Consider the following 16,409-nt stretch of genomic DNA (forward strand, 5'->3'; position numbering starts at 1 on the left):
CAATTTTACAGATGATATATATGAACTTCAAATAGCATAGAGAACCCAGTTTTTTTTTCACCAAATAATTATGTCATTTTCTGACCCCTAAATTAAATGTTCATGTGACCTAAAAATAGTTCAAGAACAACACTATGATATCAGGAAAACAAAGAAAAATATATATTCCCCATAATAGATGATCTCATGAAATTTTGGATCAACTTCCACTGTCCACTGTAAATACAAGTCATAAAGAAAATTGTCATTTGAGCACAAACTAAAGTTTACAATTAACTTAGAACAAACTGTGAATAGATTTGGCAAACAACATTGTACTTATCAGCAATTACACCAGCAAAAGAACAATTGTGAGACTGTTATCAAGTTTCACTAGGATCTTGCAGCTTCTACTTCGCTGTCGAATAGCCCAAGATATATATACCTGCATCATGAAAAGCATCGCAATCTCTATAACTAAAACGCCTTTTACCAATGGTTTCTTTGAAACATGTATTTTATGTCAGAGCAGGGCCACTAACCTTCATCGGAGACACGATGGCAACCGGCAAGACGACGGCGAGAGCAGAGACGATGGCAAGCGGTGATCTGAAGGCGAGCTGGTCCAAGCCACGAACAGAGAAGCCAGCGAGGATGGGGATGACGTGCCGAGCAACCTGGGTTCTGGAAAGGGGGAAGAGGAAGAAGCGGAAGCGCTGAGAACCTGGGGACGGCCGTGGCAAAGAAACTAGGGCTAGGGTTTTATCGTTTTGGTTTGGAACTTTCAATGCTTTGCTTTAGAAGGGGTAAGAATGATTAGGGGAATTGGAGAAGATGAAGAACGATTGATTTTTTATTTTCAGAGGGAGGGGAGGAATGATTAGAAAAATTGAAGAAGATAAAGAACGATTGATTTTTAGTTTTTTTTTATATTTTTATTTTGTTGTTTAAATTATTTGAAACTATAAAATTAGGATTAATTGAATTCTAAAATTTGATTAATTTAAAAGGGTATTTTTGTCTAATCAAATAAAGTAAGGATGTTTAAGACTTTTTATAAAATTAAACAAAAAATATTTTTTATTTTTATTTAATTAAAAGAAAGTATTAGTAAAAGTGGTGATATAATATATATTTTAAAAATAAAAAATCAAATGCTGATGTGGAAAATAAATTTCACGTGCCTTATTATTACATGTCCATATTTTAAATATATTAGTACGTATAAATTTATTATCGTACCGTAGCAAACACAAAGAAAAAATTAGGAAAGAATGAATGGATGCGGCAGGTTTGGGAAAATAGAAGCAATGATGTGCGAACAAGTCAGATTAGTTTTGTGGATTTTCCAAAAAAAACATTAATTACGTGCAACAAGAGCATCATTAATTGGCAGTGATGTTCTTCGTCTCCATGCAATTCAAATCGCATTGCATTGCCACAATGGATATGATATCATCATGAAGGGCCTCTTCAAGAACAAGCCTCGCACCCCTGCGGAGCTCGTCCGCCATGTGCACCACCTCCTTCTCCTTCTCAGCTCCAAATCTGACATCGATCAAAAGCGTGAAGAAAAGGTTACTTAATTTCTTCAAAAAAAAAAATTCTCCCTTTATACTTTCTCTTAAACTGATTATTTGAACAAAAAAAAACGCGATTAAGTCATTTATTTCTTATTTTTAGATTAACTTTTTATTTGTTTTATATACTTAGAAACATATCAATTTTTCTTGTCTATACCAATAAAATATTTTTTGTGGTTTTTGCAAGACCAATTTTATATAGTGCCTACAACATTTTTTTACCTAAATTATTTAAATATAAGTATTGAAAAATAGAATCAATATCTTTTCAAAATTAAAGATTGTATTATTTATATAAACACCGTAGACACACATTCTTTCAATAATGTGATTGTTATTTTCTAAAGCAGTAAGGGACAATCAATATTCTATAGACATAGTTATATTATATTATATAGAATGAAAATTATAGACAGAATAGAATAATATAATTAATTAATTAGGGGGTCCAACTATTAGTAGTAACATGTATGTTTGTGTACGCGTGAATGATGCATTCAATTCGAACATATATATTGATGGTAGATGACTATATGAGTTATCAGCCTCCGAACTTGACTTTGTTGAAAAGTAAAGTTTTATTTTACTCTTTAATATTTGAGATAGTTATTACTATTTGATAATTTCAAAGTCACAGAAGCTCAACATCGAGATTTCTAAGGAGGAAGACCCCATAATGCAACTTGAGCAACCAAAGCTCATTGGCAAGCAGTATTTATGTGTTGAACTTAAATCATCATAACCAAAACCTTTTTTGTCAAAGAAAATAATCATATCACTCTTTTTTTTTTGTGACTATCATATCACTCATATAAAAAGCTTACTATACACGATAATAATAATAATAATAATAATAATAATAATAATAATAATAATAATAATAATAATAATAATAATAATAATATAGCAAAAGATATAAAATGAAAATAAAAAAATTATCATGATATTTTAAAAAAAAAACTTAAATTAACAGAAGAAGAAAATAATCATATCACTTATTTTTTTTTGTGACTATCATATCACTCATATAAAAAGCTTACTATACACGATAATAATAATAATAATAATAATAATAATAATAATAATAATAATAATAATAATAATATAGCAAAAGATATAGAATGAAAATAAAAAAATTATCACGATATTTAAAAAAAAACTTAAATTAACAGAAGAATACAACGTAAACTATTATAAGCAATTATATATCTCTAGGGTGCTAGTATTTATCTGATAATATAAATGATTAGATGATCAAAATATCAAATTTATTGTGAAATAACTAAATAAATAAATAAATGAATAAATAAGAAAGAGGTAACAAATATAAAATATGAAAATATAATTAGATAGTTTTAGTAGTAATGTTCACTAAAATTATTATATTAATAGTGTTACGATAAGAATGAAATGAATGACCATCGGTGGCTCACTTTTTTCATATATGTTACCAAAGTCCTTATATTTAATAATAGTGGAAAAAGGTAGCCTCCTTACATGTATAAATAGAGGTTAAACCTCAGTACGTAACACATAGTTACACAACAATAAGAAGTGCTAGGTAAATAATGATCATCTTAAACAATATGAACAATTACCAATCAAATAAAAATACACTACACCCTAATTGAATGCTACTAATTAAATTTAAGATTAATTTACTCTTTTAACTCTATTAATTCACATTGTTCACACATTGTTCAAAAATGTTGTTGGTAACATATACTTTTTCATATTAAATATTCTTCGCTCTCTCTCTCTCTTATACTATTCTCTCTCTTATATTCTTTACTGCGATATTATTAAATATATCTATTAATATAGTAATTCTAGTGAACATTACTACTAGAACTATCTAATTATATTTTCATACTTTATATTTGTTACCTCTTCCTTATTTATTTATTTAACAACACATTATCAGTATGAGACTCTGATCAAATTTTTAGGAAGACTCAGGTAACAAATTTTCATTATGTCGAAGCTCTCTCATCTTAAATTCAATGCTCTTGATATATCTGGAAATAATTATTTATCATAGATACTAGATACTGAAATTCATCTTGATTCAATAGATCTTGGAGATACCATAAGGCTGAAAATAATGCATCCCAGAAGGATAAAGCCAAAGTCATGATTTTTCTTCGTCGTCATCTTGACGAAGAATTGAAAAATGAATATCTCACATTAAAAGATCCTGCAGATCTTTGAAAAGACCTTGAAGAAAGGTATAATCATCAGAAAATGGTGATACTTCCTCAATTCTCATGTATCTCAAATGATTCTGCAACAGATAATGTAACACAAACAACTGGGAGAACCAACACAAGGAGAAATCATCCAAGGCCTCAACCGTCTGGGCAAAGAATTGTACCTAGAAAGGAGGATCAAGCACCAAGGGTAGAGGTGCCTAACTCGAATAGAGAAGATGGTGAAAGTGAACTTGAGATGTACCAATTTGAGTCTAAAGAACTCTATAGCCCTCCTGCATCTGACGATGAAGAGGAACCTGTATTTCCTCAACATAATCCCAACACGCCATATGGAAAAATAACTCTGGAGTTGAATATGGAGTTCGAGACCATGGACCACTTCAAAGCAACAGTGCAGAAGTATAACATACAAATTGGGAGACAAGTATTCTATCTGAGGAATGAGAAGAAGAGGTGTAGGGTGATTTACTATGACCCCGACTGCCCATGGTTGTGCTACTGTGCCAGGACCAACTACCCAGCATCCTTTCAGATAAAGACATTTGTGGATGAACATACGTGTCCTAGAAGCAACAAGAGTAAGTCTATTAGTTGTTCTTGGGTTGCTGAGGAACTGGTGCCAAAGCTCAGAATCCATCCCAATATGCTGCAGAGGGAGACACAGGAGTGGTTTAAAGTGGAGTATGACATATCAGTTAATGAGAAGATGATGTATAGGGCTATGGACAAGGCCAAAGAAGTTATTGAGGGAGCAGAGAAAGATCAATACCTAAGGCTTAGAGACTATCTGAACGAAATCATGAAGGCTAATCCTGGTTCAAGAGCCAACATGAGGACTACTCCATAGCCAGAGGGGTTGCCTAGGTTTAGGAACTTGTACATCTGTTTGGCTGCTTGCAAAAATGGATTTAAAGCAGGGTGTATACCCTTTATAGTTTTGGATGAGACGTTTTTGAAAGGCTACTTTGGAGGGCAATTACTAACTGCCGTTGGTCAGGACGCGAACAATCAACTTTTTCCAATAGCGTATGGGGTTGTTGATGCAGAAACTAGGGAAAATTGAAGATTCTTTCTGGAGGAATTGCACACTGACATAGGGGACTACAATGAAAATGGCTGGGTTTTTATGTCGGACCAGCAAAAGGTGATGTGCACTAAGACTATTGTATTTGAATTCTTGTGTGTTTCTAGATGTAACTTCTCGAATGTCTCCTAATTAATTGTGGTAACCATTCAATGCAGGGATTAATACCAGCATTGCAGGACGTAATGCCGGGGGTCAAGCACAGATTTTGTTGTATGCATATGTGGAGAAATCTGAACAAGAGATGGAAGGATAAGGAACTTAAGGCAGCATTTTGGCAATGTGCAAAAGCAACAACTGATCAAGAGTTCAATGATGCAATGGCAGCTGTAAAACGGATCAACAAACAAGCATGGGAGTATTTGTCCAAATTTGAACAAGAACAGTGGTCGAGATCAAGGTTTTCAGAATGGCCAAAGGTAGATAATTTGACAAGCAATAACTGTGAGTCATTTAATTCAACAATTGTCGGTCTGCGGGGAAAGAGCATTTTGACAATACTTGAGGAGCTTAGGTTCTATATCATGAAGACAATGGCAACTCACAAGGACTCACTAATGACTTACACTGGACAGATAACTCCTGTACAAGTCAGTAGGCTAGAGAAAGAAAAAAGACAAGCTAACTACTGGGAAGCACAATTGTGTGGTGATGATGGGCACAACCAGTTTGAAGTAATAAAGTGGCAACATAGAGTGAGAGTCAATACACGAGAGAGGACATGCTCATGCAGAAAATGACAGCTGACTGGACTACCATGCTGTCATGGGATTGCAGCAATCCAGAGAAAGAATGAGAAGCCTGAAGACTATGTCCATCACAAGCTCACCATCGAGGCATATAATAGGACTTACCAGTTTCACATTAGCAGCATGCCGAGTCAAGAGTACTGGGAACATCACAAAGGGCTGCCATGTCTGCCCCTCCATACAAGAGGCCTATTGGCAGACCTACCAAGAAGAGGATAAAGGATAGCACTGAGCAAAGCTTTGGGAGCCAATATAAGGCCAAGAGAAGATACGGACAGATAACATGCCAAATCTGCAAGAGGATCAGTAATGTTAATATCTATTTACTTCACATTTTATTTGCCATTTGTAAATTTGATGAATGCTGATTTACCTTATTCATGTGCTCTTTGTAAGGTTGGACATAATAGCAGAACTTGTCTTGAGAAAGGAACTGGAAGAGGAGCTGAAGAACTAGATCTTGATGAGGAAGAAGCTAGGGAGCAAGAAGCTAACTGGGAGGAGACCATGGAGGCTGCACATGCTGCACATGTTGCAAATGAGGAAGACCTCACTCAAAATCATCCACAAAGTCAGCCTGATCAGGTAAACAATGTGATTTATGTTACCTTATTGTTCCAAACTCTTGGATCTGTTTTCATGAATGGAAAAATTGATGCAGAATAACTTGGTTAGTCCAACACAGGGGGGAAGAGGGAAGAGGGAGGAAGGAGCGGGGAACGAAAAGTGAAAAGAGGAAAAAAAAATTTCGGTGCCAAATCAATTTGGACTTCCAAATATTTAGGCCTTTATTGGGCTGGGTTGAGTTTGTTTTAAGGCCCGTTAAGCCATCACCGAACTGGACCATTAAGGGTTCTCCTTCTCCTCCTCATTACTCCCTGCTACTGCTAGCTAGCTGCTGCCACCACCATTCTACACACACACACACACCACTTTCTTCTTTCGTTTAATTTTGAGTCTCAGAATGATTTCAACTATTTTATGGATACCGATAGGTGCTTTGAAGGCGGAACCCACCATAGCTGAACCTCCTTCCAAGGAAGAAATTCAAGATATAATCACCACCGTCGCCGCCAGGTCTTTCTCTACTTCTTCAAAACTCACTTAGCCAATCATAAAATTTTATCAAATACTTTACAATACATGTATGTTATGCAGTACAGCAGACAGTGAAAATGAGGAAGAAGCAGGGGATGAACGCATGAATGATGCCGGTGGCGCCGTTGATGAAGTTGCGCGAGCACTCAATGTTGCTGATGCTCTCGGGAAGGCTGATAAATTGGACGATATTGCCCTCGGTTTGAAGGAGCTTGACATGGAACATTATGATGATGAAGATGAAGGTATACAATAACATCTCAGGGAGTTATCTATCATAGTTAGTTAGTTAGTTAGTTAGTTAGTTAGCGGTTTTAATTAGAGTTAGCTATCGAATCACTTAGCATGATATCAGCCATGGCTATGGTTAGCTAGCTAGCTTTGTCTCCTTGTGTTGTCTGTGTTAATTTGCATCATTTTATTGATCTTAGGAGTTGAGGTATTTAGTTCCAGGATTGGTGATCTTTATTATCCAAGTAACGACCTGGATCCTTATATCAAAGATAAGAACGTAAGTTCTAATACTTTGTCTGCATTCTGCTATTGACCTTTATTTGTGACTCTACAACATCATATTGTTTTACATTGTTAAGGATGATGATGACTCTGAGGAACTTGAAGACATGCTCATTAATCCAACTGATTCCGTCATTGTTTGTGCTCGTACTGAGAACGATCTCAGTCTTCTCAAGGTAAACAAAACCTAACTGGGGAGGAGACCATGGAGGCTGCACATGCTGCACATGTTGCAGATGAGGAAGACCTCACTCAAAACCATCCACAAAGTCAGCCTGATCACGTAAACAATGTGATTTATGATACCTTGTTGTTCCAAACTCTTGTATCTGTTTTCATGAATGGACAAATTGATGCAGAATAACTTGGTTAGTCCAACACATTCTGGGAACACTACAACAAATGCTGCACCCCCTAATGTAGCCACTATACCAGCACCAACCAACTTGGCACCTCCAACAACTACTTCGCAATCGGCACCAACACCAAAGAGGAGGGGCATACCATCTTTTGTAAGGGGCAACCCAGTTCCACCAAGAGGAAGGGGCAGCACCACTCCAAGGCAAAATGCAGCAGCTGCACCATCACCCCCTGCTCAACCTAGGGCTGTCAGGCTTGATCTTGGGTCTAGCTCCCAAATTCCTGCACCTCTATCCAATGCTGCAGACCCATATAGTGGGACTGGGTCAATGCCACAGGGTCCATTAGTTAGGCCCAATCTTCAGGACCAACGTGCAACACCATTTAGGCCACCAACTGTGACTAGGGAGACCATGACAGCAGCAGGTCCAGCCACACAGAGGAGGTTCACTGGCTTCATGCCCACCCTATCCTTGAAGAAGAAAAAGCCATCCAGACCACCACCATCAAAGCCATCAACAAATGACAACAACTGAACTGATTTTGATCTTGGGTTTTTTAGCTTGTTATTAGCTCCTGTTTGGACATGATTTAGTTAACATAAACCCAAGTGCCATTATGGCATGTAAGTGCAAACTAAGTCTTTTTGTGTTTTGTTTGTGTCATTTTGGGTCTGTTGCAGCTACTATGAACATAAGTGTCATTTTGCTAGTCTTATTTTGGGGTCTGAACTTTGTTAGTCTGAATAGTTAATGGTTATAACTTCATTTTATAGCTCCTGGTGTTTTATTGAGGTTCTGTTCACAAATCTATTACATGGCTTACTATTAATCTGTATAGCTTGCTTACATCAGGACGACAAAAATTTCTTCACAAATCTGTTCACAGCATATATTAAATCATCTCAATTACAATGAGGAGAAGATTACAAAATTTCAAAGTGTCATTGTTATACAATTATACTATGCACTGTCTACCTACTTAGCCAAACTAAACATAATCAAAGCCACATTTATCCCAACCAATATACACATAAAAATTAAGCACAACTCAACCCTCTTCAGATGCTCCTTCATGTCATTCACCACAGATAGTACCATCATCATCCTATCAATTTCCTGGCCATCCCCACATTTGACATTGATTCTGCTTTTCTATTTTGGTTCTGATTTGCCCAGCATATTACTATTCTCTGAAGAAACTTCTCCTTCCACACATTCCTCTTGTATTTCATCCAACCATTGAAAATACCCGCAACGCATTTGTGTGTTCTAGCATAACAGGAAAATTTCAAACATCAGACAACAATCAAAAACTACAACTGAATAAGCACAGACGACAAACCAAGAAGGGATATTGCATTAATTCGTCACATATACATCAAAATTCCAAGCTTACCTTCCACATAGGGCAGCGTAGAAACCATCTATCAGGGTTGCTACTTGTCTTCGACTTCAACGGAACCACTGGAAGGGGACAAAAGCAGCAGCCATCGTAAGTTTTTCTCACAACACCGGAAGCACCATCCACGTCTAAGGCTTGCATCGATGACTACCTTCTCACCGTTGCAGCTTTTCCACGAGCCCTTGCTGTATGCATCTTCCAAATTTTGGCTCCCCTCCTACGAGTGAACGAAGATAGCAGTATTGGGGATTAGGGCAAAGAGCTCTGATTTTGGGGCCAAATCAATTTCAATTAATTTAATTTTCACCTAGGCTAACAAATTACTTAATTAAAAATTACAACCCAAATAAAACATGTTTTGTCAGCAAAATCCGGTGTCCAGGTCAGCATTGTCCTCACCAGAACTTAGGTCCGGCAATAACTTGGACACGCTTATCAGTTTTTAAAATTTTTCGGGTGTCTTTTTGTCAAATACGAGAATGAGGTACCAAAATGTCAGCGTTTCAATCTTTCGGTACTGATTTGGTCATTACCTCAACTTTATACCATTATGATTTTCTTTCTTCCAATTTTTCTTCTCATCCAAACAAAAAAAATTCTTTTTATTTTCTTTCCATTCATTTTCTCTTCATCCAAACAACACACAAATAACTCTACTTTTCCTTCTATTTTCTTTCCTTTCATTTTCTTTACTTCTCTTTTCTTTCCTATATCCAAACAATGCCTAAGGGTTCTCCTTCTCCTCCTTGTTACTCTCTGCTATTGCAAGCTAGCTGCTGCCACCACCATTCTACACACATACACACACACCACTTTATTCTTTCGTTTGATTTCGAGTCTCAGAATGATTTCAGGTATTTCATGGATACCGATAGGTGCTTCAAAGGCGGAACCCACCGAGTTGAAACTCCTTCCAAGGAAGAAATTCAAGATATAATCACCGCCGCCACTGCCACCGCCAGGTCTTTCTCTTCTTCTTCAAAACTCACTTAGCCAATTATAAAATTTTATCAAATACTTTACAGTACATGTATGTTATGCAGTGGAGAAGACAGTGAAAATGAGGAAGAAGCAAGTGATGAACGCATGGATGATACCGGTGGCGCCGTCGATGAAGTTGCACGAGCACTCAATGTTGCTGATGCTCTCGGGAAGGCTGATAAATTGGACGATATTGACCTCGGTTTGAAGGAGCTTGACATGGAACATTATGATGATGAAGATGAAGGTATACAATAACATCTCAGGGAGTTATCTGTCTGTTTAGTTAGAGTTAGCTATCGAATCACTTAGCATGATATCAGCCATGGCTATGGTTAGCTAGCTAGCTCTGTCTCCTTGTGTTGTCTATGTTAAGTTGCATCTTTTTATTGACCTTAGGAGTTGATGTATTTAGTTTCGAGATTGGTGATCTTTATTATCCAAGTATCGACCTGGATCCTAATATCAAATATAAGAACGTAAGTTCCAATACTTTGTCTGCATTCTGCTGTTGACCTTCATTTTTGACTCTACAACATTATATTGTTTTACATCGTTAAGGATGATGATGACTCTGAGGAATTCGAAGACATGATCATTAATCCAACTGATTCTGTCGTTGTTTGTGCTCGTACTGAGGACGATTTTAGTCTTCTCGAGGTAAACAAATCCTCACTTATTGGCTGATGTATTTTTTTATGGATGTTATGTGATGCAATGGTAGACTTATATGAGTTGCATCTTTTTCTACTACAAGGTTCATATACTTGAGGACGTCGGTACTAGTGAGATGAACATGTATGTCCATCATGATATCATAATTCCTACATTTCTACTATCCACAGCTTGGCTTGACTGCCTTCAAGGAAGAGAGAAAGGTGGAGAATATTGCCTTTGTCAATGCATCTCGTATGTTTACCCTTTTTTTTATTAAATATGTTGATTTTTTGTGCTCTTGTTTGTTTTAGTAAATAAGTTATAAATTCTAGTCTTCATTTGCATGTTCAAAATTTGACTTGATCCCCTTATGCTTCCTCTACTTTCTATCGCATTATTATTTCATTATCATTGCAGGAAACTTCTTAGCTGTTGGTTCAATGGAACCGTCAATAAAAATTTGGGACCTTGATGTTGTAAGTGAATATGGTTAATAAATTTCACTAAAAAGTTGGAAACATCATTCAGAATATAAAGCCACTTTCATTGAATACCTTCTAAGCTTTCTTTATTCCCAGATTGATGTAGTGCAGCCATGCATGGTTTTAGGTGGCATTTCAGAGAAAAAGAAGGGGAAGAAGGTTTGTAAATCTTTTTATGTTGAAGTACAATTCTGAGTATAGACCCAGTTACTGATTCTGTTAATTGGTTTTGTAGAAATCAATCAAATACAAAGATGGCAGTCACACTGACTCTGTACTTGGTCTTGCCTGAAACAAAGCGCTCAGGTTTGTTAAATTTAAAACTGGATTTTGGTATTATTTCATCTGTTGGGCACCTTTTGGGACATAAAGGTTTCATTTATTACTTATTTTGAAACTCTATTCTTTTAAACCTCTGATGGCAGTCATTCTTAAAATATTCAGGAATGTACTTGCTAGTGCCAGTGCTGACAAGCGAGTCAAGATTTGGGATGTGGCTACTGAGAAGTGTGAGAGTACAATGGAGCATCAGTCAGACACAATTAATTATTACAAATATGAGCTTCTTTTATTGATAAAGAGGACTTTCCCTCTTCATGTCCATCATCTTTTCTTTTCTTTTTTCCCTTACTTTTAAATAGTGTACAAATTCAGAAATATTACTTATACGTTGGTAGGAAAGATTTTTTACTTTTTTCCTTAATTAAGTCATTTAATATTGTATATTTTGTCTTACTAACATTAATTTAGGTTGCTTGAGTCAATATGTTGTCTAATGGCTTTGTTCATCTATCTTGACAGGTTCGAGCAGTTGCTTGGCATCATCGTGAACGAGAAATTCTTCTTAGTGGTTCATTTGATCATACTGTGGTCCTGGTAGTGACAGAATATTTCTTATATACTCTATATTTTTGCATTTCTTTTTTTATCTGGAATGGATACTTATTACACTGTAGATTTTGGTTGTATAATATTCATGTGCCAAAACAGACTTTCTCTTTAAAAATGTTCACATTGGAATTTCTGTCTGTCTTTTTTCTTAGTTATCTAACATTCTAATGCTTTCAATGCCTTTACACTTTGCAGAGGGATGGAAGGATGCCATCCCATCCTGGTTATAAGTGGTCAATCACAGCTGATGTCGAGAGCTTGGCCTGGGATCCACACACTTACCACTATTTTGTGATGTGTTATGGTTAATTTTGATTTCTCGTTTCAGTGATTGAATTGGTAATTGTATTTTTATGGATGCATAGTTTTAGCTTCACTAATAATAATTAAATTGTGCTTCTAGGTGAGTCTCGAGGATGGTACTATCAAGTGTTTTGATGTTCGGACCGCAAAGTCTGAATCCACATCTGATCTAAGTTCTACATTTACTCTTCATGCACATGACAAAGTTGTTACCTCAGTATCCTATAACGTTTCAGCACCTAATGTATGTATTTTCAATATCTTGGTGAGAAATACCAAGTTATTGTGTACTCTAGTTTAACGGTACTTTGTTGCCTTCTTGCAGCTACTTGCTACTGGATCGATAGACAAAATGGTAATTGTGAAGTCATTTTGTTGTGTTCTTATTCCTATATACTATATCTTGCAGAATTTGAAATCATCTCATTCGAGTACTGTTATTTGTTGTAGGTAAAGCTTTGAGATTTATCGAATAATCAACCATCTGTTGTGGCATCTAAAGCTTCCAATGGTGTAAGTTTGCTTCTTTTATTTGTTGAGATTTTAACGGGAAAAAGGTATTCTCTAGTTTGAATCATGATACAAGTAGCATGGTTGACTTCTGTTTTTGGATGTGACTTTTCAGGGAGCTATATTTTCTTTTTCGTTCTCAGAGGAAAATCCCTTTGTGTTGGCTATAGGAGGCTCAGAGGGAAAATTGCAAGTGAGTGAAAAGGGCCACAGAAATTCAAATTTGTGTTCTTGATAGATTTTTCTGTGAAATTTACTGTTGTCACTCATACCTTGTAGGTTTGGGACACTTTATCTGAGTCTGCTGTCTCTCGGCGTTATGAAAGTTACAACAAGAATAGAACTCGGTCGTGATATAATTGAGTCATAATAGCCTTCCTGGTCTCCCCTTCATATGTTACTGGTAGGCTAGAAGTATTTAAGTTAGATATAGTTATTGCGAAACAGGTTGAAAGTAATATATTAAGGATGGTAGATATATAGAGTTTGATAGCATGTTCTCTCTCATAATTCATGTAACATCCTTATAAGTTTTGAATGAACATTTGTTCTACAGTTTTGATCATTGAGTGTTTCAATTTTTCGCCTTTGTAATATAATTGCGGTCATGCGCTTGTGAGTTGTGAATAACGAGTTGCAGCGTCTTCTGTAATCGAACTTGTGAGCCAAACTGCCAACGTTGTACTCAACTGTTTATTACAATGGTAAAGCAAACGAGTTGTTTGTTTTAATTTTCTTCAAATTGATTTTGAAATACTAGGTGTGTGTTTGAATTATCGTTTGTCAAACTAAAATTATAAATCATATTATGAAAAAAAATATAACACACACAAAATTACATAAGTGTATTAAAAATGAATAAAAAAATTAACATCTCTTTCAGCTATGTGTTGGCTGATGCTTTTGGACATTTTCTCTTTCTTTTGGAATTTTTAGACTTTTATATGTCCACATAATTTGGCTCTTTCACCAGCCATGTTGGTATCTTCTGCCAATGCACGGGCCTCTTCTGCTGTTGTTTGAAACATCTCCAATTAATCAAATACTATTGATCTTTGAACCAACTTGTACGAAGGAGCATGTACCGTAACTCATAAAGAGCACTACAACTTGTATATATACATGTATTAAGCAAAGACTCTAATTAGCAGCTACGAATGGAAGAGCTCTTCCTGCAATGGTTGGCCTGACATTACGACATACGGCGACTGCCAAAGCTCCGTTGAATTTGAGATCAATATCACATAACATGACCTGCTCACATGACAGAACACTGCTGCATATGAGGTTCACCCCTTCCTTGGTTAATGAGGTGCCCCTAATGTTCTTGAATGAAACATTTCTTATCCTTATTTTTGATGGATTCTAAACAAGTGCACAGAAACAGAAACAATTAGTAACAATTAATAATGTATGTATATATGTATAGTGATGAATAATATATACCCGTTTATTACATTGGTTCCAAGGGCAATCTCCTGGTCAATGATTATAGGGTTCCTGATATTAATCATGGTAACGTCTTCATAATAAAGATTAGAGATAGGAGAAGTTCCAGGAGCACTAGGCCAAGACTTGATCCTCAAACCATTGTCAGTGTTTGTTAAAGTGACCTTCTTGAGAATAAGACCTTCCACAGGAGCCTCAGTGGTGTACTTGCCAAGGCTTCCAACACTGATGCCATGGCCAGGTCCACACTTCACATTGTAGATGTGTGTGTTCACGCTTCCGTCGTCGATCGAGATGCAATCGTCTCCAACTGCTATGTCTGTGTTCAGAATCCTCACTCCATTTGATCTTCCCAAGTGGATGCCATCTGTGTTTAGGCTGTTCCCTGGTGCAATGACCTTGAACCCATCAAAGGTGAAGTTTTGGCACCCCAATTCATTTACATTAAAGTTCTTGCTATCCTTTGATGTTATTATCCTAACAACTGCATGTTTCATGAAGTTGAAACCAAAATTCTATCATCAAACACAATTCATTCATCTTTTAGACATAAATATATAAATTTGGTTTGAAAATAAGTAACACAAAAATAGTTTATATACTATCTAGACAGTATTGATTTAAAAAATGCTAATTAGCTACTATATACGAATGTCTGATTTAGTAGCTGATTTTTTTGTACGCGTAGCATGGTTGTAAAATGTTAAGAAATTGAAAACCAAAATAACTGGGATGGAAAAGAAAAATTTTATTCACCATTGGAGTCCTAGCACAATTGACGTTGGTTCCACAATCATTTTGTTGCCAAGCTATTGCACCTTGACCGTCAAAAACACCATTGCCAGATAGGGTAAAGTAATCAACATATTGAACCTTAACCCATTGTCATTCATCGCCAACATCACGAGGGTTCATTGGTGCTATAATTGTTCCATCAACATAAAGCTCAATAGGAGCCTTACAAGGCCCTTTCAAATCCACTGTCCTCATTCCCACGAGGTATCACAATCTTGCTTGCTGTTGGTGATACACATGCTTCTCTCCATGCATTTGTAAGAGCCTATATACACACGGCACTACAACTAACATCATTGTTCAAACAAAATTTATCAATGATATTATGTACCAAGCTAGCTAGTTATCATTACCTGAGTTATATCTGAATTAGGTACCCCACTATATTTTGCAATAGGAACGACAAGAGATTGAGTTATGCCACACGCAGCCAGCAATATGAATAAAACAAGCGTTGTGGTGCTCAACTCCATATCCATGTTTATTATTGTTCAAACTTTGTCCTTTCTTTTTCCAAGAAAGAAACTAATGTATTGGTTGAACTTCTAAAAAGTTGCTTTCCAAATGTGTTAGGAACGATATTTATTTGGGAAATTATATGGTGTGGATTGTGGCGACCTTTGTTTGTGGGTTCAGGAGGCTGGCACCAGCAGAGACATTTGACTTATTTATCTCATATAATCATTTTTAGAAATTTAATTATATATGATTAATGGAATGTTCTTTGTAATTTTTGCTGTTGAGGACTTTACCAAATATCTTCTGTGAGCATTTTAATTAGCCATGATGTAAGCTATTTGTAAACCAGTCTTTTATTTAGGTATTGTCACTATTAATAAATTTTTCTATAAAAAAATAATTAGAATTTATTTCTAAAAAAATTGTATCTTTTAATAATAGGTCCCATGACCAAAAGAAAAGCAAAATTATTTAACATAGGTCTATTCTATTTCTCTTTTTATTAAAAAATAACAAATTGATAATGATGATTATTTACTTATTTTACATGTGTAATTTTTTATTTTTAAATATTTACATTTTTATTTTTATTTATCATCTTTTTATTTTTGTAACATAACTAATTTAAAATTAGATATTTTATTTTTACAAGATCAATAAGAAATAACAACATTGCAACTTCTAAATACTAATAGCAATGACTAATGCTAACGCACCTTAAGAAAAATAGAGTGATATTCTTTAAACAATAATTAGAATACAATAAGTAAAAAATAGATATCGCCATTTTTATTTTAATAAAGTCACTTATTTTTATAAATTCATATAAATATATAATATAAAAAAGTATATATGAAGTGATATTATAAAAAATAGTTGTGACAATATTATTATCC

General features: G+C 35.5%; 2 pseudogenes; one reads left to right on the forward strand and one right to left on the reverse strand.

Annotated features, from left to right (window-relative positions):
• The first annotated feature begins 6,572 nt into the window (after window positions 1–6,572).
• On the forward strand, window positions 6,573–13,174 carry LOC130970601 (uncharacterized WD repeat-containing protein C17D11.16-like; annotated as a pseudogene).
• A 776-nt stretch (window positions 13,175–13,950) lies between these two features.
• On the reverse strand, window positions 13,951–15,533 carry LOC130965954 (polygalacturonase-like; annotated as a pseudogene).
• Window positions 15,534–16,409: the final 876 nt, after the last annotated feature.

This window comes from Arachis stenosperma, chromosome 3 (assembly GCF_014773155.1).
Source record: "Arachis stenosperma cultivar V10309 chromosome 3, arast.V10309.gnm1.PFL2, whole genome shotgun sequence".
Lineage (NCBI taxonomy): Eukaryota > Viridiplantae > Streptophyta > Magnoliopsida > Fabales > Fabaceae > Arachis > Arachis stenosperma.